Raw genomic sequence first — 24,387 nt, 5'->3', positions numbered from 1 at the left:
CGTGTGGTTGATGGTGGTAATATTATGCAAAGTAGAGATGCAAAGAAAACAGTAAACAAGCAGTGATAGCAGTATTTGGAAACAAGGCCTAGGGATTATACTTTCACTAGTGGACACTCTCAACATTGATCACATATAAGAATAAATAGATAAATGCTATACTCTACACTCTCTTGTTGGATGATGAACACCACTAATTGTGTAGGGCTACAAGAACCCTCAATGCCGGAGTTAACAAGCTCCACAATATCCGATATTCATATTTAAATAACCTTAGAGTGCATGATAGATCATTGCAATTACACCAAGTACTAACATAGCATGCACACTGTCACCATCACACTATGAAGGAGGAATAGATCACATCAATACTATCATAGCAATAGTTAACTTCATAATCTACAAGAGATTACAATCATAACCTACGCCAAGTACTACACGATGCACACACTGTCACCATTACACCGTGGAGGAGGAATAGAGTACTTTAATAACATCACTAGAGTAACATAGATGAATAGTGATACAAAACTCATATGAATCTCAATCATGTAAGGCAGCTCATGAGATCATTGTATTGAAGTACATAGGAGAGAGATTAACCACATAGCTACCGGTACAGCCCTTAGCCTTGATGAAGAACTACTCCCTCCTCATGGGAGACAGCAGCGGTGATGAAGATGGTGGTGGTGTCGATGGAGAAGCCTTCCGGGGGCATTTCCCCGTCCCGGCGGCATGCCGGAATAGAGACTCCTGTCCCCAGATCTTGGCTTCGCGATGGCGGCAGCTCTGGAAGGTTTCTCGTACCGTGGCTTTTCCGTATCGAAGATTTAGGTCAGGGACCTTTAAATAGGTGAAGAGGCGGAATCGGAAGGTCAACGAGGCGACGACACAATAGGGGGGCGTGGCCCACCGCCTGGCCGCACCAGCCTATCATCTGGGGCCCACAGGGCCCTCCTCTGGTGGCTCTCGGGTGTTCTGGAAGCTTCGTGGGATTCTAAGATTTTGGGCGTTGATTTCGTCCAATTCCGAGAATGTTTCCTTACTAGGATTTCTGAAACCAAAAACAGCAGAAAACAGGAACTGGCACTTCGGCATCTCGTCAGTAGGTTAGTTCTAGAAAATGCATAAAATCATCATAAAGTGTGAACAAAACATGTAGGTATTGTCATAAAACAAGCATGGAACATAAGAAATTATCGATACGTTGGAGACGTATCAGTTAGTCTCGTTCATCCCCTCGTTGCTCCCGTCTTCTAGATTGCATCTTGGCTTGGATTGCGTTCTCACGGTAGGAATTTTTTTGTTTTCTATGCTACGAATCCCTACACCTCGCGCTAACTCTGCACAAATCACTACATTACCTAGAAATTAACTCACCCAAGGCGCTTACGCTAACCTCTCTCCCTCGTCCCTAGCGGCGTGTAACTAACCCTATCCACTAGTCTCTCTGGCGACGCGGTGAGCTCCTGTCGGGCGAGCAACGGCAGGCGGCGACCGGGCTAGCTGCAGCGGCACGCGGCGGCAGGGCGAGCTGCGGCAGTCGGCGGCAGGGCGAGCTGCAGGACGTGGTGTCCGGGCAAGCTGCAGGGCAAGCTGCAGGAGTCGGCGGCAGGCGAGCTGCAGACGCGACGTCCGGCAAGCTGCAGTGGCGAGCTGCAGGAGGCGGCGGCCGGGCAAGCTGCAGGGCGAGCTGCAGGAGGCGACGGCCGGGCGAGCTGCAGCAGTCGGCAGCAGGGCGAGTTGCAGGACGCGGCGGCCAGGCAAGCTGCAAGGCCGGGCGAGCTGCAGGACGCGACGGCCGGGCAAGCTGCAGACGGTGGCGGCTGGGCAAGACACAGGGTGGTAGCCGGTGCGAGTGTAGGAGCAGACCGATGCGAACAGTAGCACGGCAGGGGCTGAGCAGCAGGACATGATTAGTACTCGTTCCATCTCTCAAACTAAACACTCGAATAGAAACATTCCATTCCATTTTTCTGTCCAACCGAACATAGGAATGGAACCAACCCATTATTTTGGAATGGAACTATTACATTACATTCCACTTCGTTCCCCAACCGAACACACCCAAATCTTGCAAAGTATAATGCTAAAATTTTGAGTGACCGTACTAGTACTTATGTGCAAGCCCGAGTGCAACATCAAATCATCATCACATTGAAAATTTGTTTACCATGATCATGATCGATCTCTGAATTTGGCGCATCCGCTAAATGTTGCAAAGTATAATGATTAAAAAATTGTGAGACCGTACTAGTACTTATGTTCAAGGTCGAGTGCAACATCAAATCATCATCACGTTGACGATTTCTGTTACCATGATCATGATCTATCTATAAGAGAATCTCCACCGGCAGGGGCGCCGGCACCTCCGTTTAGGGGGCTCAAGCACAACATCCTCTATTTGGGGATGCTGCTCCCACACCGGCGGCCCCAAAACGGCAGCCCCGATAGATTTTACAATTTAAATTGACATTTAAAAACCCAAACTCATACGAAATTTATACCAAAGTAGCTCGAATTTAAACATAACTAAACTTAAAATTAATCCTGGTCTGCTGGCCGTCGGTTGGGGCGCTCGACGGCCCTGCCTCGTCGTTGTTCTTCGCCATTGCCACCTGCGTCCGTGCCCGCTTCTCCTCCGTTGCTTCGCGCATCTAGCGGTGGAGCATGGCAGCCGGCATCGCAGGGGCTTTTCGGTGGCACTGTCCCCGCGCTTCCAGCCTTTCCCGAGAAGTTTCGATCTCAGCACGCCTCGCCTGCTGGCGAGCGAACGTGTCGTAGTGGCGATGAGCGTTGAGCTCTGCGAGCTTCTGTCGCTCCGCCTCCAAGAGGCGGCGTCCCGCCTCCTCCGTGGCCACTCGCTGGCGCGATATCTCGAGGACGCGCTTGAGGTTCACGTTGTTGACGAACTCGCGCTCCTCCTCCCTCAACCGCTGGTATCGTTGTGCGTTCAGCGACGCGAGGATCGCCGCTTGCTCCGGGTCGGCGGGGGCCTGCGGCGGCTCGCCCGACTGCGCTGCCTCCTCCACTGCCTCTGCTTCCGCTTCTACTACGTAGACATCGTGCCACGCCTCGAACCATGCGTCCTCGTCCTCGTTGGAGTTGTGCTCGTCATCGGCCTGCGGCTCCGGCTGCGGCTGCGGTGGTGGTGGAGGCAGCGCGCGGCCGTTGAGGCCAAGCATCGAGTAGGTGGTCTTCAGACGGCGGGCATCTTGATGTGGAGAGTAGAGAATGGAGCAGCGGTGGTGGAGAGGATAGAATGGAGCGGCGGTGGTGGACGGCGTACGTCCTATCTAGCGGTGGCAACTACCCACATTTACGCCGACTGGATTCCGCGTGGCCAGTCGCTGCCTCGGTTTCCGCGTGGGAGGCCATTAAATGCCGACGACCAACCTTCCCGCGTCGTGGCCGATGCGAACCGTCGCGTCCTCTCGCTGCCAAGGTGCCCCCACCAGCGAAAACCGTCGTTCCGCGAGGCACCCGGGGCGCCTGATTCGCGCCCTTGGCGAAGGGGCCGACACGGGGATGCCGGTGATTCTATTGGGCTCGACAAGTCGCCGGCGCCGTTTGGACGCACCGGTGCGAGCCCTAAAACGATGCCGGCCCCCAAATCGCTATCGGGGCCGCCAGTGGAGATGCTCTGAATTTGGAGCATCCGCTAAATCTTGCAAAGTATAATGATAAAAAATTGTGAGACCGTACTAGTAGTTCTGTTTAAGGCCGAGTGCAAGATCAAATAATCATTACATTGAAAATTTGTTACAATTATTGCAAACTATGGCAATAACAGGAAAAAAAAGCTCAAGTATTACAATAACAAGAAAAATTCTCAAATACCACAAGAAGTCGAAATAACTCAAATGATACAAGCCATACAAATGGCATCATCGGCAAAACTGCATTTCTGTTAGGTAGAATTCATCGGAGTGAAAGTAACAGCTGGCTTTCCATTAGATCTGCAGAGTAGATTATTAAGGATCTGCTCAATCCAAGCTTGCCTATTTTTAAATTCATGTATCTCATTGACTGTTATGTCGATTTTTGAATCTCTTTCATCTCTTTGCTGCTGAATTATATCAATTGATTCGTGTGCAAAGGCAGCAATTGTTTGCGCTGGAATGGCTCGGATAGTAGATATCATCTGACTATCAGATGAATTGGCATTGTCCCAAATTTGTCTTTGTGGAAAGACCTGGACACTTGATGTACATGCCCTGCCATCTGCCTTCCTTGCTCTATTCAGGGGCTGAAATCAAGACAGTGCAAGTTACAGAATCATACAATTTGAGAAAACAACCATATTAGTTGTCACAGATTTTTGCAAAGCATCAAAATAGATGGCAGATTTTCACAAATCATAAGGCATAATATAACAAAGCAAGATATCAACCCCAATGCAACAGGCAGAGCAACCGGATGGCAAATATGAACAAAATAAATCAAGTAACTAGACAGTCTGTGCCTAACAGAATAAGCCAGGAAACTGCATAACAGACTGTCAATTAAAATTGACACTTGGAAGGGGTGCTTCAGATCCCTTAAGTTCCACAAAAAGCGGTCATGTGGACAAAACTAGCCAGACATTGTGCAGTTGGACAATCTCCAACCCCCTAAATTTTATTATTTTAATCATCGGCCAGCCATGGGAATGCCTCAGATAAACGAGAAATATATCCATTTGGTGCCAAATATAAACGAGCAGGACCAATTAAGACAGATTAGACAGCAACCATTCTGGGATTCATATAAACTGACATATAATTTCAATGTTTAACCCATGGGCCCAATATTGTCACATCCCAAAATTTTCTAAATTTCGGAATGTAAAATAAAAATAAATTTAATGCTTGATTGTTTGAATTTGATTGAATTTTTCACAAGGAATTAAAACTTTTGTGTTTATTTAAAAGTTATTTGAAAAAATATAGAGTTTACATAAACTGGTTTTCAAAATATTTACCAACAATACTCTATTTTGTTCGAAGATTTTGAAACTTATAGAATTATTGTTTTAAGAAAACATTAAACCCTAAAAAGACACTATAGCCACATAGACATGTATATAAATTTTTGGTTTTATAATGTTTACATTTTGTCCCAAATTTCATCTCATATTAAAGTATTTTTCATAACGAATCCAACGATACCTCATTTGCATTTTTCTGATTTTATTTGAAGCCCCTAAGTAAATTTCCAATTTCTGTTAAAAAAATAAAAGAAAGCCGCGCCAGCCCCCGGCCCACTCCGTGGCCCAGCCCACTCGGCCAGACCACTGCCCCCAGCCTTCCTTTGTTTTCTTTTCCAGCCCAAACCTGGGCCATCTAGGCAAACCGGACGAGCCGCTTCCCTCGTTCGTCTTCCTCCTCACGTACAGGCACTTACGTTACAACCATGGATATGACTAGGTTTTTCTTCCCTCTCTCATCAATTCTAGTGAACGTTTCCACTCACCATCAACACGAAAATTACTCAATATTTGATGGAGAATCCGTTCAGGCAATTTATATTCTATTTAGTTGTCTTAATCTCCCAAACCGTCCAGGTGCACCGAATGCCACCGGCCGGCATTGCCATCCCGATCTCCCTCCACAGCTCATACCAACACAAACCGAGATGTCCTCCGTGTACCTATTGTCCTCCTCCACCAGTTCGCTTCAGAAAGTTCGTACTGAGATGCCCTGTACAACACACACCGACCATGCCAACATCAGCCACAAAATCGAGTTCATCGCTAGGTTACGTCGCTCTCGGTGATCATCTCGTCAAATACTTGCACCAGAAGACGTTCCTCGTCGAGGGATACCTCCAGGACATGGTCGGGCATGATGTTGTCGCTGTTGGCCACGACGTATTCGGAGTTCGTCGGATTGGTACGTCTCGTACGTTGATCCTTTCTTCTATTCCTTCTACTGATGGACTCCCCTCACCGTCGCCTACTTCCAGGACATGATGGTCCATCATTTGGTCGCCGAAGTTCCACACCCCCGCCACATGTTCTAAACAATTTCCGGAGACACAGTAAGCATTGCCGCCTAATTTCGATATCCAGCGACTCATCTTGATCTTGCCCATCTCCTTATACACTTCTTTAATTCTACATTATCCTGCAGAAAATCTTCGTGCTCGTCTTTCGACTAAGAGACACCGTTGCTGCACCAACGTTGGCTTCCTCTCTCTGCGCTTCCCCGGAAACAAACGACGTCGCCGAGAAATTATTTGTCACGTACAGCGCACGTTGCACCTCGTGGCGTACGTCGCTGACATAGGACACCGTCGGAACGCCGGTCCCGACAACGCTCGAGTCTGCCACTGACGGTAATACTATTTTGCTGAAGTATGAAGTGTTCATAGCTTGGATTAGATTAAGGCAGGTCCATCTTTTTCCCTTAGATCTAAATCCAAGGGCCGCTAGCCATTTATCTGAACCACACTTCTATTTGTTTTTCTCTCACGCACGGTGTACGTGCATGTGATCGATCGATCGGTTCGTGCTCGTGCTTGCTAGCTTATAGCGCATGTCTAAATTCAAAATTCCATTTCTTAAAATCTATAGCTCGATTTTAGATGAGATTTTCTCTGTTGAGTTTATCACTAAATTCGCTACAACTTTCATGTAGAAAGTTTTTCCATCCAAGAAACCTTTTCGGACAACTTTTCGGACGTCATTAAAATTTAACCCCTGAATGTTTAATCTTGTAAAATCAATATCTTTTCATCTGTCTATTTAAATCGTGCAAAAGTTATACCCTTGAACTCAAAAAAATATGAACAACATATTGGTATATTAAAATTTAACTTTTGAACTATTTCAAAACATGTCAATTTGAGTATTTTTGTCATAACTTAAATTGTAGAATCTTTTCAATATGAACCTTTTGGCAAATAGCTTATGATCATACATATCCGCACAAACACATTTTAACACTTTACCATTACCCAATATCATAACTATCTCAATGCCATATCTTGCAAGCCCTGTCTCTTGCCATACATTCTTTCCGATTGACCCATAAGATATATAAAGTTCAAAATGTAAAATGAATAACCAAACATGCAATTGTATTTTTTGTTTTGCTTGATGATTTTGTTATGGAATGTTGTGTTTATGGTGGGTTACTTTTATCTTATAGTTTGTACGGAGTGCAACGCGTGTGATTGTGAGAAGTGTACGATCATCAATTACAAAAAGGCAAGTGTCACTCATGTCCTATGTTTTCTATGCATGTAGTTTTTTTACTTAGTAGATATTGCATGTGTAGGATGTTTTCAAAGTATATGCTACGCTATGCTATGCTAATCCTATAGTCTCAGGATTCCTTTAGTTTTCCTTAAGTTGCCATCGTAAGTAGTTTTGCTTAGCCATGCTACTAGATACGTGGTTGGGATATTGATGTCTACGCCCCCTCCTTTTCCTGTAGACAGTGTTGGGCCTCCAAGAGCAGAGGTTTGTAGAACAGCAGCAAGTTTCCCTTAAGTGGATCACCCAAGGTTTATCGAACTCAGGGAGGAAGAGGTCAAAGATATCCCTCTCATGCAACCCTGCAACCACAAAGCAAGAAGTCTCTTGTGTCCCCAACACACCTAATAGGTGCACTAGTTCGGCGAAGAGATAGTGAAATACAGGTGGTATGAATATATATGAGCAGTGGCAACGGCACCAGAAAAGTGCTTTGCCCAGGACAGTAAACAAGCAGTAGTAACGCAGCAGTAGTAACACAAGAAATGTAAACAAGCAGCGATAGCAGTATTTAGGAACAAGGCCTAGGGATTACACTTTCACTAGTGGACACTCTCAACTTTGATCACATAACAGAATAGATAAATGCATACTCTACACTCTTTTGTTGGATGATGAACACATTGCGTAGGATTACACGAACCCTCAATGCAGGAGTTAACAAGCTCCACAATTCAATGTTCATATTTAAATAACCTTAAGAGTGCATGAAAGATCAATATGACTAAACCAAGCACTAACATAGCATGCACACTGTCACCTTCACACTATGTAGGAGGAATAGATCACATCAATACCATCATAGCAATAGTTAACTTCATAATCTACAAGAGATCATAATCATAGCCTACGCCAAGTACTAACACGGATGCACACACTGTCACCATTACACCGTGCAGGAGGAATAAAACTACTTTAATAACATCACTAGAGTAGCACATAGATAAATTGTGATACAAAACACATTGCAATCATAAAGAGATATAAATAAGCACTTCACTATGCCATTCATAACAGTGAATAAGTATTCTGTGAAATATAGTCTAAGAGACCCACACGGTGCACACACTGTCACCTTTACACACGTGGGACAAGCACTTCACTATGCCATTCATAACAGTGAATAAGTATTCTGTGAAATATAGCCTAAGAGACCCACACTGTCACCTTTACACACTAGAGTAGCACATAGATAAATTGTGATACAAAACACATTGCAATCATAAAGAGGTATAAATAATCACTTCACTATGCCATTCATAACAGTGAATAAGTATTCTGTGAAATATAGCCTAAGAGACCCACACGGTGCACACACTGTCACCTTTACACACGTGGGACAAGGAGTCTCCGGAGATCACATAAGTAAAATTCACTTGACTAGCATAACGACATCTAGATTACAAGCATTATCATATGAATCTCAATCATGTAAGGCAGCTCATGAGATTATTGTATTGAAGTACATAGGAGAGAGATGAACCACATAGCTACCAGTACAGCCCCGAGCCTCGATGGAGAACTACTCCCTCCTCATGGGAGACAGCAGCGTTGATGAAGATGGCGGTGGTGTTGATGGAGAAGCCTTCCGGGGGCACTTCCCCGTCCCGGTGGCGTGCCGGAACAGAGACTCCTGTCCCCCAGATCTTGGCTTCGCGATGGCGGCGGCTCTGGAAGGTTTCTCGTACCGTGGCTTTTCCGTATCGAGGTTTTAGGTCTGGGACCTTTATATAGGCGAAGAGGCGGCGTCAGAAGGTCGAAGGGGCGACGACACCATAGGGCCGCGCGGCCAGGGGGTGGGCCGCGCCACCCTATCATCTGGGGGTCCTGTGGCCCCCCTCTGGCGGCTCTCGGGTGTTCTGGATGCTTCCGGAGAAAATAGGAACCTGGGCGTTGATTTCGTCCAATTCCGAGAATATTTCGTTACTAGGATTTCTGAAACCAAAAACAGCTAAAACAAAGAATCGGCCCTTTGGCATCTCGTCAATAGGTTAGTTCCAGAAAACACATAATTATGACATAAAGTGTGCATAAAACATGTAGATATCATCAATAATGTGGCATGGAACATAAGAAATTATCGATACGTCGGAGACGTATCAGCATCCCCAAGCTTAGTTCTGCTTGTCCCGAGCAGATTAAACGATAACAAAGATAATTTCTGAAGTGACATGCCGTCATAACCTTGATCATACTATTTGTAAACATATGTAATGAATGCAGCGATCAAAACAATATATATGACATGAGTAAACAAGGGAATCATATAGCAAAGACTTTTCATGAATAGTACTTAAATACAAGCATCAATAAGTCTTGCATAAGAGTTAACTCATAAAGCAATAATTCAAAGTAAAAGCATTGAAGCAACACATAGGAAGATTAAGGTTCAGCGGTTGCTTTCAACTTGTAACATGTATATCTCATGGAAATTGTCAACATAGAGTAATATAACAAATGCAATATGCAAGTATGTAGGAATCAATGCACAGTTCACACAAGTGTTTGCTTCTTGAGGTGGAGAGAAATAGGTGAACCGACTCAACATAAAGGTAAAAGAATGGTCCTTCAAAGAGGAAAGCATCGATTGCTATATTTGTGCTAGAGCTTTGGTTTTGAAAACAAGAAACAATTTTGTCAACGGTAGTAATAAAGCATATGTGTCATGTAAATTATATCTTACAAGTTGCAAGCCTCATGCATAGTATACTAATAGTGCCCGCACCTTGTCCTAATTAGCTTGGACTACCGGATCATCGCAATACACATGTTTTAACCAAGTGTCACAAAGGGGTACCTCTATGCCGCCTGTACAATGGTCTAAGGAGAAAGCTCGCATTGGATTTCTCTCTATTGATTATTCTCAACTTAGACATCCATACCGGGACAACATAGACAACAGATAATGGACTCCTCTTTTATGCATAAGCATGTAGCAACAATTAATTTTCTCATATGAGATTGAGGATATATGTCCAAAACTGAAACTTCCACCATGGATCATGGCTTTAGTTAGCGGCCCAATGTTCTTCTCTAACAATATGCATGCTCCAACCATAAGGTGGTAGATCGCTCTTACTTCAGACAAGACGAACATGCATAGCAACTCACATGAAATTCAACAAAAGGTAGTTGATGGCGTCCCCAGTGAACATGGTTATCGCACAACGAGCAACTTAATAAGAGATAAAGTGCATAAGTACATATTCAATACCACAATAGTTTTTAAGCTATTTGTCCCATGAGCTATATATTGTAAAGGTGAAGAATGGAAATTTAAAGGTAGCACTCAAGCAATTTACTTTGGAATGGCGGAGAAATACCATGTAGTAGGTAGGTATGGTGGACACAAATGGCATAGTGGTTGGCTCAAGTATTTGGATGCATGAGAAGTATTCCCTCTCGATACAAGGTTTAGGCTAGCAAGGCTATTTGAAACAAACACAAGGATGAAGCGGTGCAGCAAAACTCACATAAAAGACATATTGAAAACATTATAAGACTCTACACCGTCTTCCTTGTTGTTCAAACTCAATACTAGAAATTATCTAGACTTTAGAGAGACCAAATATGCAAACCAAATTTTAGCATGCTCTATGTATTTCTTCATTAATAGGTGCAAAGTATATGATGCAAGAGCTTAAACATGAGCACAACAATTGCCAAGTATCACATTATCCAAGACATTTTACCAATTACTACATGTAGCATTTTCCGTTTCCAACCATATAACAATGAACGAAGCAGTTTCAACCTTCGCCATGAACATTAAAAGCTAAGAACACATGTGTTCATATGAACCAGCGGAGCGTGTCTCTCTCCCACACAAGGATGAACTTATTCAGAGAATGAAAATACCAAAACAAAAATAAAAACAAACAGACGCTCCAAGTAAAGTACATAAGATGTGACCGAATAAAAATATAGTTTCAAGGGAGGAACCTGATAATTTGTCGATGAAGAAGGGGATGCCTTGGGCATCCCCAAGCTTAGACGCTTGAGTCTTCTTAAAATATGCAGAGGTGAACCACTGGGGCATCTCCAAGCTTAGAGCTTTCACTCTCCTTGATCGTAGTATATCATCCTCCTCTCTTGACCCTTGAAAACTTCCTCCACACCAAACTCGAAACAAACTCATTAGAGGGTTAGTGCATAATCAAAAACTCACATGTTCAGAGGTGACACAATCATTTCTTAACACTTCTGGACATTGCCCAAAGCTACTGGAAGTTAATGGAACAAAAAAATCCATCCAACATAGCAAAAGAAGCAATATGAAATAAAAGGCAGAATCTGTCAAAACAGAACAGTCCGTAAAGACGAATTTTATTGGGGCACCAGACTTGCTCAAATGAAAATGCTCAAATTGAATGAAAGTTGCGTACATATCTGAGGATCACTCACGTAAATTGGCTTAATTTTCTGAGTTACCTACAGAGAATTTAGCCCAGATTCGTGGCAGCAAAGAAATCTGTTTCTGCGTAGTAATCCAAATCTAGTATGAACTTTTCTATCAACGACTTTACTTGGCACAACAAAACACAAAACTAAGATAAGGAGAGGTTGCTACAGTAATAAACAACTTCCAAGACACAAATATAAAACAAAGTACTGTAGCAAAATAACACATGGGTTATCTCCCAAGAAGTTCTTTCTTTATAGCCATTGAGATGGGCTCAGCAGTTTTAATGATGCACTCGCAAGAAATAATATTTGAAGCAAAAGAGAGCATCAAGAGGTAAATTCAAAACACATTTAAGTCTAACATGCTTCCTATGCATAGGAATCTTGTAAATAAACAAGTTCATGAAGAGCAAAGTAACAAGCATAGGAAGATAAAACAAGTGTAGCTTCAAAAATTTCAGCACATAGAGAGGTGTTTTAGTAACATGAAAATTTCTACAACCATATTTTCCTTTCTCATAATAACTTTCAGTAGTGTCATGAGCAAACTCAACAATATAACTATCACATAAAGCATTCTTATCATGAGTCTCATACATAAAATTATTACTCTCCACATGAGCATAGTCAATTTTATTAGTTGTAGTGGGAGCAAATTCAACAAAGTAGCTATCATTATTATTCTCATCATCAAATATAGGAGGCATATTGTAATCATAATCAAATTTATCCTCCATAACAGGTGGTAACAAAAGACTACTATCATTATAATCATCATAAATGGGAGGCAAAGTATCATCAAAGTAAATTTCCTCCTCAATGCTTGGGGGACTAAAAATATCATGCTCATCAAAGCTAGCTTCCCCAAGCTTAGAATTTTCCATATCATTAGCAACAATGGTGTTCAAAGCGTTCATACTAATATGTTCCATAGGTTTTTTAATTTTCGCATCAAACCATCCATGTCTTAAATCAGGAAATAGAATAAGAAGCTCATTGTTGTCCATTATGCCTAACTAGTGTAAACAAGAAACAAAGAGATGCAATTGCAGGATCTAAAGGAAATAGCTTCGAGCAAACACACAACGGCAACAGAAAAGTACTTAACCTGGGACCGGAGTATGAGTGCCTTTTACCTTTCCTCCCCGGCAACGGCGCCAGAAAATAGCTTGATGTCTACGCCCCCTCCTTTTCCTGTAGACAGTGTTGGGCCTCCAAGAGCAGAGGTTTGTAGAACAGCAGCAAGTTTCCCTTAAGTGGATCACCCAAGGTTTATCGAACTCAGGGAGGAAGAGGTCAAAGATATCCCTCTCATGCAACCCTGCAACCACAAAGCAAGAAGTCTCTTGTGTCCCCAACACACCTAATAGGTGCACTAGTTCGGCGAAGAGATAGTGAAATACAGGTGGTATGAATATATATGAGCAGTGGCAACGGCACCAGAAAAGTGCTTTGCCCAGGACAGTAAACAAGCGAGAGTAACGCAGCGGTAGTAACACGAGAAACGGTAAACAAGCAGCGATAGCAGTATTTAGGAACAAGGCCTAGGGATTACACTTTCACTAGTGGACACTCTCAACTTTGATCACATAACAGAATAGATAAATGCATACTCTACACTCTTTTGTTGGATGATGAACACATTGCGTAGGATTACACGAACCCTCAATGCCGGAGTTAACAAGCTCCACAATTCAATGTTCATATTTAAATAACCTTAGAGTGCATGAAAGATCAATACGACTAAACCAAGTACTAACATAGCATGCACACTGTCACCTTCACACTATGTAGGAGGAATAGATCACATCAATACCATCATAGCAATAGTTAACTTCATAATCTACAAGAGATCATAATCATAGCCTACGCCAAGTACTAACACGGATGCACACACTGTCACCATTACACCATGCAGGAGGAATAAAACTACTTTAATAACATCACTAGAGTAGCACATAGATAAATTGTGATACAAAACACATTGCAATCATAAAGAGATATAAATAAGCACTTCACTATGGCATTCATAACAGTGAATAAGTATTCTGTGAAATATAGCCTAAGAGACCCACACGGTGCACACACTGTCACCTTTACACACGTGGGACAAGGAATCTCCGGAGATCACATAAGTAAAATTCACTTGACTAGCATAACGACATCTAGATTACAAGCATTATCATATGATTCCCAATCATGTAAGGCAGCTCATGAGATTATTGTATTGAAGTACATAGGAGACAGATGAACCACATAGCTACCAGTACAGCCCCGAGCCTCGATGGAGAACTACTCCCTCCTCATGGGAGACAGCAGCGTTGATGAAGATGGCGGTGGTGTTGATGGAGAAGCCTTCCGGGGGCACTTCCCCGTCCCGGCGGCGTGCCGGAACAGAGACTCCTGTCCCTCAGATCTTGGCTTCGCGATGGCGGCGGCTCTGGAAGGTTTCTCGTACCGTGGCTTTTCCGTATCGAGGTTTTAGGTCTGGGACCTTTATATAGGCGAAGAGGCGGCGTCAGAAGGTCGAAGGGGCGACGACACCATAGGGCCGCACGGCCAGGGGGTGGGCCGCGCCACCCTATCATCTGGGGGCCCTGTGGCCCCCCTCTGGCGGCTCTCGGGTGTTCTGGATGCTTCCGGTGAAAATAGGAACCTGGGCGTTGATTTCGTCCGATTCCGAGAATATTTCGTTACTAGGATTTCTGAAACCAAAAACAGCAGAAAACAGCAACTGGCCCTTCGGCATCTCGTCAATAGGTTAGTTCCAGAAAACGCATAATTATGACATAAAGTGTGCATAAAACATGTAGATATCATCAATAATGTGGCATGGAACATAAGAAATTATCGATACGTCGGAGACGTATCAGATATCATGATGAGATGAGATGAAGAAATATGTTTTTGTTATAAATAAAAACAACTTGATAAATGAAACACCTGGGCGGATTGGTATGAGTGGAGCGTCTGCACGGTGAAAATTGGTGGGGTCCGCCGCCCAGGAACAAAAGAGATTGGACATGTTTCATGTTTAGTAGCTTCTTGTACAGCCGCATGTCATATGGGCTCTGTCTTGACTAAGTAGGTGGTAGGGACCTATCCCGACGTGACCAGCAGATGTAGTTGTGTAGGTTGGAACGGGTCCGTTCTGAGGGCTCGGGGTCTTACTTCCGAAAATAGTCTCGTCTTAGTCTTCTCCCAACCATTTGAGCAAAATGAGCATCATGGTGGAAAAGGGGTTGACTAAGTCGTGCGGGTAAAGTGTACAAACCTCTGCAGAGTGTAAAACCTAAGTACTTAGCCGTGTCCCCGGTTACGGACAACTTTGAGCAACTGGACCTGGAGCTGTTGGAAGATCTCTCTCATCCCAATTTCATAATAAAACTTGATGGGTAAACTTGGGTAGTAATGTATGAAGCTGGATCGTCTGGTGTCTATCCTGGTGAGCCAGTGTGATGAGAACTTGGGTTCATGCTTTTATACAATCTGAAATGTTTAAAGAAGGATCGATCGTATCCTTCCCTGGTGAACCAGTGTGATGAGAACGTGGGTTCATGCTCTTAGACATTTATATTTTCAAAGACAAATGATGTTTACAAAAGATAGGAAAAAATGCTCGCTTTTCTGCAAAGAGCCTAAACTCCACCAGCCAAATATACATGTAGGTATTAGGCGTCATTTGTGTCCACTAAATAGTGTCATCTTGCCAATACATTCAAAGTATTGACCAAATGTTTTTGGCTGTAACTTTACCTGTTGCAGATATTTTGATAGACGAGTGAGTTACGATGATTAGGGTTACGAGTCTATCCTCAACATGCTCGCCTGTGGCACATGAAGACGAATGACTCCATGCTATATGTTTGTTCGTTGAAAAACTCTGATGTAATGCTAGCCTTGTGCTATGCAATTTGTAATTCATTATGTATATATGGATCATGCGATGTAATAAAGACCTTTGTTTCTTGGTATTACATCTTAAACTGTGTGTGCTAGCGTTTGATCCAGGGACTAGCATAATAAAGCACAGGGATCGGCACCCTACCGGGTGAGGTCACTACAGATGGTATCAGAGCATTGTGTTGACCGTAGGTTCGTGGCCCTATGTTTGGATTAGAAATAGGAAGACCCTAGGATGAAATTTTTGTCTAATCCTATTTCAATTAAAAAGATGTTTCCTTTGTGAAATTCTAGTATTCTCACCTACTCCATCTTGAAAAATGGTTTCCTCTTTCCTTAGATGATCTACCCCTTGAAAACCATCGAGAAAGGATAGATAATGACTATTCCTGGAGTGAGACTAATGATTCACATGATATTCTTCGACTCCACAATAAGTTTTACACGGAAGGACAATGAAGAATTTTAAGGAAGACTCATATCAAGAATGCACAACACCGAGAAATACCTCATATAAGTAATTAATAGAGGAAACTTGAAACACTCAAGACAAAAATAGATTTGACCACCATCATTTTTTGTTTTATTGACCAACGATGTCGTAATAACATATTGATCATACCAAATTGTGGTATGACCATACTGAATATTGTGTGTGTGTGTGTTTAAACCATGTTGCTTGATGCTTGTTAGATGTTGTTTGTATACTGAATTGCCTTGATCTGTTGTGTTTGGGTAGGAACCTTCTTTAGAATCTTATATCCCTTCTCATCCATGCTAAGCCCTAAACGTAATCCCAAACTCAAACAGATGGACCCTCCTAGAAGAAACAACAACAACAATAACCCGCAGATGGAGTTAGCAATGCAGCAGATGATAGATGCACAGTCTCAGTTGACCCAGCTGCTGACTCAGAATGTGATCAACAACAACATCAATGAGATACACTCGGGAGTGCAACAACTTCTAGATGCACACACTCAGATAGTGCAAATGATGCATCAGAACATCGCTAACAATAATGGAAACCTTCCACACCAGAATCAGGGTAGTAAGGAATTCGAAGAAGGGGTTGTGACAAGTCGTCGAGCTTGCAAAATTTGTGGAGAAATAGGACGCATATCTAAGGTGTGCTATGAACTGTGCCCACACTGTGATACAAGCCATCCAAATGGAGAATGCCCCGCAACTCATGTTTCATGTTTCCTATGTGAAGGAACCACTCATGTACTTGCTCGATGTCATCTTTTCCCCTTGGTGCAGCGAATGAAACAACAAGCAAAGGATGGAATATGTCAATCCATTGGGAAGATCCATGATGATACAAGAATGAAAATGAAGGGGGAAGTGAAGCTAAGCTTCACGAAATAACACTTTCTTTCACCACCAAGTGTTGTTACACTTGCGGAGAGGAAGGGCATATATCTAGTAATTGTACTAGAAAGCGAGAAAGACTTCCCACATATGTGGTGGAATATGAAGACCAGGAACTAGAAGATCTCCTAGCCTTGGAGAAACCCAAGAAGAAGAAGAGGCTCAACAACTCCAAGGAGAAGAAAATTAGCCAAGTGTTGTGTTACAACTGCAAGGAACCAGGACATTATGCATCACATTGTCTAGAAAAGAAGAAGAACAAAGCAAAAGAGCAGGAAGAAGAAAAGGGTACCTTAAAAAAACCAATTAGCCAAGTTGAGTTCCATGAATGTCAGACGTTTGGACACTATTCATGGGACTGCCTAGAAAAGATGAAGGGCAAAGGAGATGCTACTAGAGAGTATGTTGTCAGTAAGAATTCTAAGAAGGATATCAGTAAGGTAGTATGTTTCAAGTGCAAGAATAAGGGGCACTACTCCCGAGACTGCCAAGAGAAGAGGGTTGGCAATGGATATAGAAAAACTGCTATCTACGAGTAACCAATAAATCTTGGAAAATGGAGGATGCCCCCATTATAAGAGGATAGTATAATTCATGGTTGAGTAGGAAACTATGATGCAAACTATACGCAAGCGTTATGTCGGTATGAAGTCACAAGCATAAATAAGCGTTACTATAAGCAACTATAATGTACGGATGTTATTCACTTATGCAATGACAAGTGATATAAGGATGAATAAAAAGAAAATTCATCTCGTGGATGCATATCAACTTATATGTATCGTGAAGAAGGATTGTAGAAGGTCCTACAACTTGAAGGTTAATGTCATATAGAGTTTTACATAAACCTTTAGCTAAGGAATCGATAGAAAAAAAATTCTTTTTTTGCAAAGGGTTTCAAAATATTAACACATTTATTTTCATGAAAGTTTTGTCAAACTAGTGAGGTTGACCAAGTGTTAGAATGCGAGATTCAATAAACCATTTACAGAGTAATGATCAGAAAGGAGGATGGACTGATCACCCTTCCTACCATTCTTATTGTTCACCCTTGTATGTGGATATTGCGAATCTAGAGAGACATACCTACCATAGAGACGACGTTGATAAGCCTGAGCTTTAGAATGGTAGAATAGTAATCCTTTAAACAGGTAAGTGTTGCCAAGCGTAAGAATACGCCGAGGATGACCACCATGTACGTTTGGATGTGTAGTGAAAGATTTTTGAAGACGCCAACAAGAAGTATAAGGAATGATGTCATGAAGTTTACTCATATTGACTTTCTAATTGCCTAGAGAGTGACCTTTCAGCGTCAAAATAGTTGAACAACCATCCGGATCAGAAGCCCTATAAAGCAAGAAACGTCTACTCAAGCCGTCTTGAGGAGTGTAGAATATCAAGATATATGATTATACACCCACATTTTGGAAATAAAGTTAGAAGCTACAAATGGTATCAGAAAACTATGAATGATACTGAAATGAAGACATAAGTTATAGTTTGTACAAAAGGTGACCCAATATCGAGTCATACCCAGATATGCCTAGTTTAAACCCAAGACCTAAGATTACCTACAAAAATTTCTTTTAAGAGTGGTAGCCCACCCCGACATATGTCAAAACCATATTTTTCTTTCTAGCCTTTCTTCGAATCTCGGGGACGAGATTCCTTTTAAGGGTTGTAGTCTGTAACATCCCAAAATTTTCCAATATTAAAATACATGCATTGCATTCGTAAGCATCATCATATATTTGCATTCTCTAGAAAAATTTGAATAAACCTTAATTCTGTAAATAAATCTTAAACCGAAAATAAGCCATATAGGCCTAGGTGCCAAATTCGAATTTATTAAAATATTCTCTTTTAAACTAAAAGTGGTTACAAAATATTCTACACTCAATAAGAAATCTAACGGTATTTTATTTAAAATTTTCAGACTTGGTTTGAGTCACTTTTGAAGTATTTTGGTTTTCTAATCAATTCCAAATATTAATTCAGAAAAACAATAAAATAAAGAAGAAAATAAAATAAAAAAATGCCACCACATGCAGCTCGTACGAGTCAGCCCAACCGTGTGATGCATACGCGCACGTTCACGCGAAAGCTAGCGACGCAGAAGGCAGCGCATCCGCCTTTCATTTCTTATTGTGGCTGACAGGTGGGTCCGAAGGCCACGTTAGAGTCGTCATCATCTCCAGCCAAAGAGTTTATTCGTGCGTCGCATCAGTTTTCCGTTTCCATGCGTTTCTTCGTCGCTTGATTGTGGGCGATTTAAGCCACCAATTGACGTACTTAAGCTTCATTCTCTCCTCTTCATTTCCTCTCACTCACCACAGACCAAAAGCCCCCAGGCTGCTCGAATTCGGTCTCGCAAGTCTGCTGTACCATCACAGTAAATCGTCGAATTCGGTGAGCACAGTCCATATTTTGATCTCTAGTTTTTTTCAAAACTTCCTATCTTTTCATGGCGCATCTCTCAGACTTTATTTCGTAATTTTTGGTGCACCACAGCGACGGCGCTATATTTCGACCGTAGTCTCCGGCGAGCGATTTCCGGCGAACTACTGCACCTCGACGTCCGCAACTTCACCATCGAGTTCCCTTTCCAAGACGAGCTCCATTGTCTGCTACACCATCGCCAACAATCACGGGGACATCAATCGCAGTGACCACGCGACGACAATTCAAGTGACCTGTGTGTTTCCCTACGTGAGCTGCTGCCTCTTTTCATTTGTTTTTTTTTTTAATCTCATCTATTCCCTTTCATTGCAACCATAAGATCCAGATCCTAAGGCTACTAGTAGTTCACTTAGATGAAGGGGTACTGACCAATTAGAATCGGCCACTTGTCACATCTATTGTAATTTTCGGATATTAGAACAGGACATACTCCAATTTTTGAAAAAATCATATCTTTAGTTCTACTTATCAAAAATTAGCAAATAAGATGTCCCTGGATTCACAAAAGTATGAAGAATACGTTAGTGTCATAATATTATACTTTTACATCATGTTCATTCACAGTTTTTACAGAAACTTAATTATAGTATTTGGCTATAAAATGAGTTCTACAAAATATTTTTGAGCAATTCTTTTTACTACTAGCAGCAAATGAACTTCTCTGTACAGTACTATAATAAAAGAATTTATTATTCTCTGTTATTCTATTTATATATTTTATATAGTGTTGTAGACCTTTCTAGTGTTAGAAAATGTTTTAAATATATTAAACAACACTAAAATTATGACCATGGCATCATGCATATAGAATACAACCAGAGTACTACGATAAGTGAGTTTTGTTATGTTTAAACACATATGTATGAATATTCTATTTCTTGTGCTTGTCTATGTATGTGTGTTTATATAGTGTTTTGGTCTGTAGATTGTTTGAATTGTCAAGAGTGCTTTTGTGACGAGTGCACCAATCCCTCAACTCACCACTAAGGCAAGTGTCACTCACGATTTCCTAATGTTTTTTAACGCATGTAGTTTTTCTCTTAGTAGATGTTGCATGTGTAGGATGTTTTATTAAAATATATGCTATGCTAATCCTATTATGGTAGTTTTAGGATCCCCTTTGTCTTCTTTGTCGCCACCATAAGTAGCTTGCTTAGCCATGCTTGTAGATTCGGGGTTGGGATCTCATGATAGGTTTAGTTGATATGAAAAAGAAAGTTATGATTTTCTCTAAGGAAAAACAACAAGATGAATGAACCACCTGGGCGGATTGGTACGAGTGGAGCGTCTGCACGGTGAACATTGGTGGGGTCCGCCGCCCAGGAACGAAAGAGATTGGACAAGTTCTTTGTTTAGTAGCTTCTTGTACAGCCGCATGTCATATGGGCTCTGTCTTGACTACGTAGGTTGTAGGGACCTGTCCCGACGTGACCAACAAATGTAGATGTGTATGTTGGTACGGGTCCGTCCAGAGGGCTCAGGCCTTACTTCCGAAAACAGTCTCGTCTTAGTCCTCTCCCAACCATTTGAGCAAAATGAGCATCGTGGTGGAAAAAGGGGCTGACTAAGTCATGCAGGTAAAGTGTACAAACCTCTGCAGAGTGTTAAAAACTAAGTACTTAGCCGTGTCCCCGGTAACGGACAACTTTGAGCAACTGGATCTGGAGCTGTTGGAAGATCTCTCTCATCCCAATTTCATAATAAAACTTGATGGGTAAACTTGGGTAGCATTAAGCTGGACTCTAGTGTCTATCCCTGGTGAGCCAGCGTGATGAGAACTTGGGTTCATGCTTTTAGGGTTATATTTTCAAAGACAAATGATGTTTACAAAAGATAGGGAAAATGCCCGCTTTTCTACAAAGAGCCTAAACTCCACCAGCCAAATATACATGTAGGTATTAGGCGCCATTTGTGTCCACTAAATAGTGACATCTTGCCAATACATTCAAAGTATTGACCAAATGTTTTTGGCTGTAACTTTACCTGTTGCAGATATTTGATAGACGAGTGAGTTACGATGATTAGGGTTACGAGTCTATCCTCAACATGCTCGCCTGTGGAGGACTCCATGCTGTCTTTATTTCGTTGTAATCTCTGATGTTATGCTAGCCTTGTGCTATGCAAAGTTGTAGGTTATTATGTAACTCTGGATCATGCGAATGTAATAAAGACCTTTGTTTCTTGGTATTACATCTTAAACTGTGTGTGCTAGCGATTGATCCAGGGACTAGCACAATAAAGCACAGAGATCGGCACCCTACCGGGTGAGGTCACTACAAATATAAGGGAATGAGAAACAAACAAATGAACCATTTTGTGCCTAAAAATAAAAGATGGGTCAGCCAAAAAGTAACAACAAATCTTATTTATGATACCTACTGAAGGTGGATTTCCTACTATAGAAGGTGACATTGGATTAATCAAAAGTGAAATCAGAAAAAAGTCTTACAAAAAACAAATATGCGCATTATATCCCACAAGAAGCATGCCAGAAAGTGGCAAGGTTTATATGTTTTAATCATCAGTCAACTCAATGAATCAAGGACTAATAACCAATTGAATCATCATCTGACTCATATTCACCAAGAAAAACATTCTTATCATGTATGGATGAAATCCAGAAGACATAATGGTATGAGGAAGTGCATGAGCAATCAAACATTATGTGGCTGGAATAAAATGCCAGATCATTTAAGTTAAGCAGAACAATTAAATTGTTTTAATCATGATCAAACAACAAAAAGATTAGACAGACAATAGAACAAATTTGAGAAGCTAGCAGGAAAATGAACGAAGACGTGCAGTCATATAAATAGCATGATTTATTTCAAACCACTTATCCTATCTATATGGAGAGTAAATGTGTTCAACACAAACTGGTTCCAGCATGATAAGCATATCAATAAAAAATGAAAGGTACTTACTGGATTATAGGGGTGATTCACTCCATGATTTGCTGTGTTCCATGTGATAGGGCAACATGAAATTACAGCAAAGAGTTAGGGTTGGAGCTCTTGAAGAACAAAAACAATGAAGAATTTAAATGTACCAGAGCAATGAGTTCACACATGTACTACATGATGGCGAAAGGATAGCAGCAAGGAAATAGTAATTGGCATTTACCGTCATTGTTTACAACAAAATAGATGGAAATTATAATGTAAAACCTTGTGAACACAAAAGAGCACAGAATGGCGGAATATAAAACAACATTTTGCAACGAACAAAACAGACGGCGGCTATGGTCCCAGCACGCAACCTGTCACCTGAGAATAATAAAAGCAAACAAACATGTAGGTTTCCTATCAAAAATAGATGAATTACATATCATGCAATTACTGTTCTAACATTAGGACGAACTAGATAGATATTATAGGGGTGTTTCTGGAGAGTTTATAGAGTAGGGAACACTTTGCTAGTCTTAGTATGAACAAGATAAAAATTAATACTATTTTTTGCAACACACAGTACAATCATAGACGCTCACATGTACATACATACACTCATCGCTCACGCACACACACTCTACCCCTTCGAGCACCTCCAGGAAACTGCATCCAAGAAACTGATCCGACGGGTATTGAGATTGACGAAGTCACCACTAGCACCACAATGTCATCGGGAACGCCGCATCCCACACAAGAATATTCCTCCATTTTTGAGACACCAAAGCGTCAAATCTGGGAGTGCCACTACCCTCCTAACCATCCAACCACAGGTTGGTTCTCAGTGATTTGGTACTTGACATGTACTACATGATATCTAATATGAAGTCGGTGTGAGGCTAACAAGCAGGGTGCGGCGTCGTTGATTGACGGGAGTCAGTGTGATGCCATCACAAGATGAAGTGCATGGTCCATGTGATCTGGATTAGGGGATACTAGCATAATACTCGTGTGTTGCAACGGGTTAATAACGAAAGATGGCTCTCTCCAAAAATAGAATAAATGGAATATAATCACAATCTCTATGTCCAGGATGTGTGGCCACATGGTCCTCATTTTTATTTAGAATCTGTGGTACGCCAGTCTCATACAATGTGCATTATTTTTTGTCACCACTGAGACAACTCTGATGCTCGACCGACCGATCCAAGTTGATCAATCGACCGATCTAATTGACATGTTTGAACAAACGATCGAATAATTCATAGTATTTATTGGATGATACTCCCTCCGTGCCAAAAATAAGGCGTCTAAGGATTAGTTAAAAGTCAATGTTTTTAAAGTTTGACCAAGTTTATACACAAAAATATAAATATTTACACTACTAAATCATTATCAATAGATTCACCCTAAAGTATATTTTCTTAATATGTCAATTTGATATTGTAGATGTAAATATTTTTTAAAATATTTGGTCAAAGTTTGTAAGGTTTGACTTTTGACCAATCCTTAGACGCCTTACATTTTGGGACAGAGGGAGTATATCATAAAAGGTGCCCATTTTACACCATCTTTTTTTACAAAACACGGTACAATATAAATGCTCACTTAGTACATACACTCGCTCCTATGAATGCACAAATGCACATGCTAACTCTATGAACACCTTCGAGATACTTTTTCTGAGAAACTGATTCGTCGAGAACACACGTCGAAACGTGGCCCCAACTGAACAGATATTTCTCTTTATTAATGAAACACCCACACGTGAAACATGGTTTTTTTTAGCGAGAATGTCCGTGCGCTCTGATGTCTATGCACGCTTCTATTCCTGTAGACATTGTTGGGCCTCCAAGAGCAGAGGTTTGTAGAACAACAGCAAGTTTCCCTTAAGTGAATCACCCAAGGTTTATCGAACTCAGGGAGGTAGAGCTCAAAGATATCCCTCTCAAGCAACCCTGCAATTAAGATACATGAAGTCTCTTGTGTCCCCAACACACCTAGTACACTTGTCAGATGTATAGGTGCACTAGTTCGGCGAAGAGATAGTGAAATACATGTAATATGGATGTCTATAAGTAGTAATTGCAATCTGAAATAAAAATGGCAGCAAGCGAACAT

General features: G+C 41.6%; 1 pseudogene; it reads right to left on the bottom strand.

The window, feature by feature from the left end:
- Positions 1–1,434: 1,434 nt before the first annotated feature.
- LOC127303520 (pyruvate decarboxylase 2-like) overlaps positions 1,435–24,387 on the bottom strand; it is an 85,426-nt pseudogene continuing 62,473 nt past the window's right edge.

This window comes from Lolium perenne, chromosome 5 (genome assembly GCF_019359855.2).
Source record: "Lolium perenne isolate Kyuss_39 chromosome 5, Kyuss_2.0, whole genome shotgun sequence".
Taxonomy (NCBI): domain Eukaryota; kingdom Viridiplantae; phylum Streptophyta; class Magnoliopsida; order Poales; family Poaceae; genus Lolium; species Lolium perenne.
This window is presented reverse-complemented; position numbering and strand designations above follow the sequence as displayed.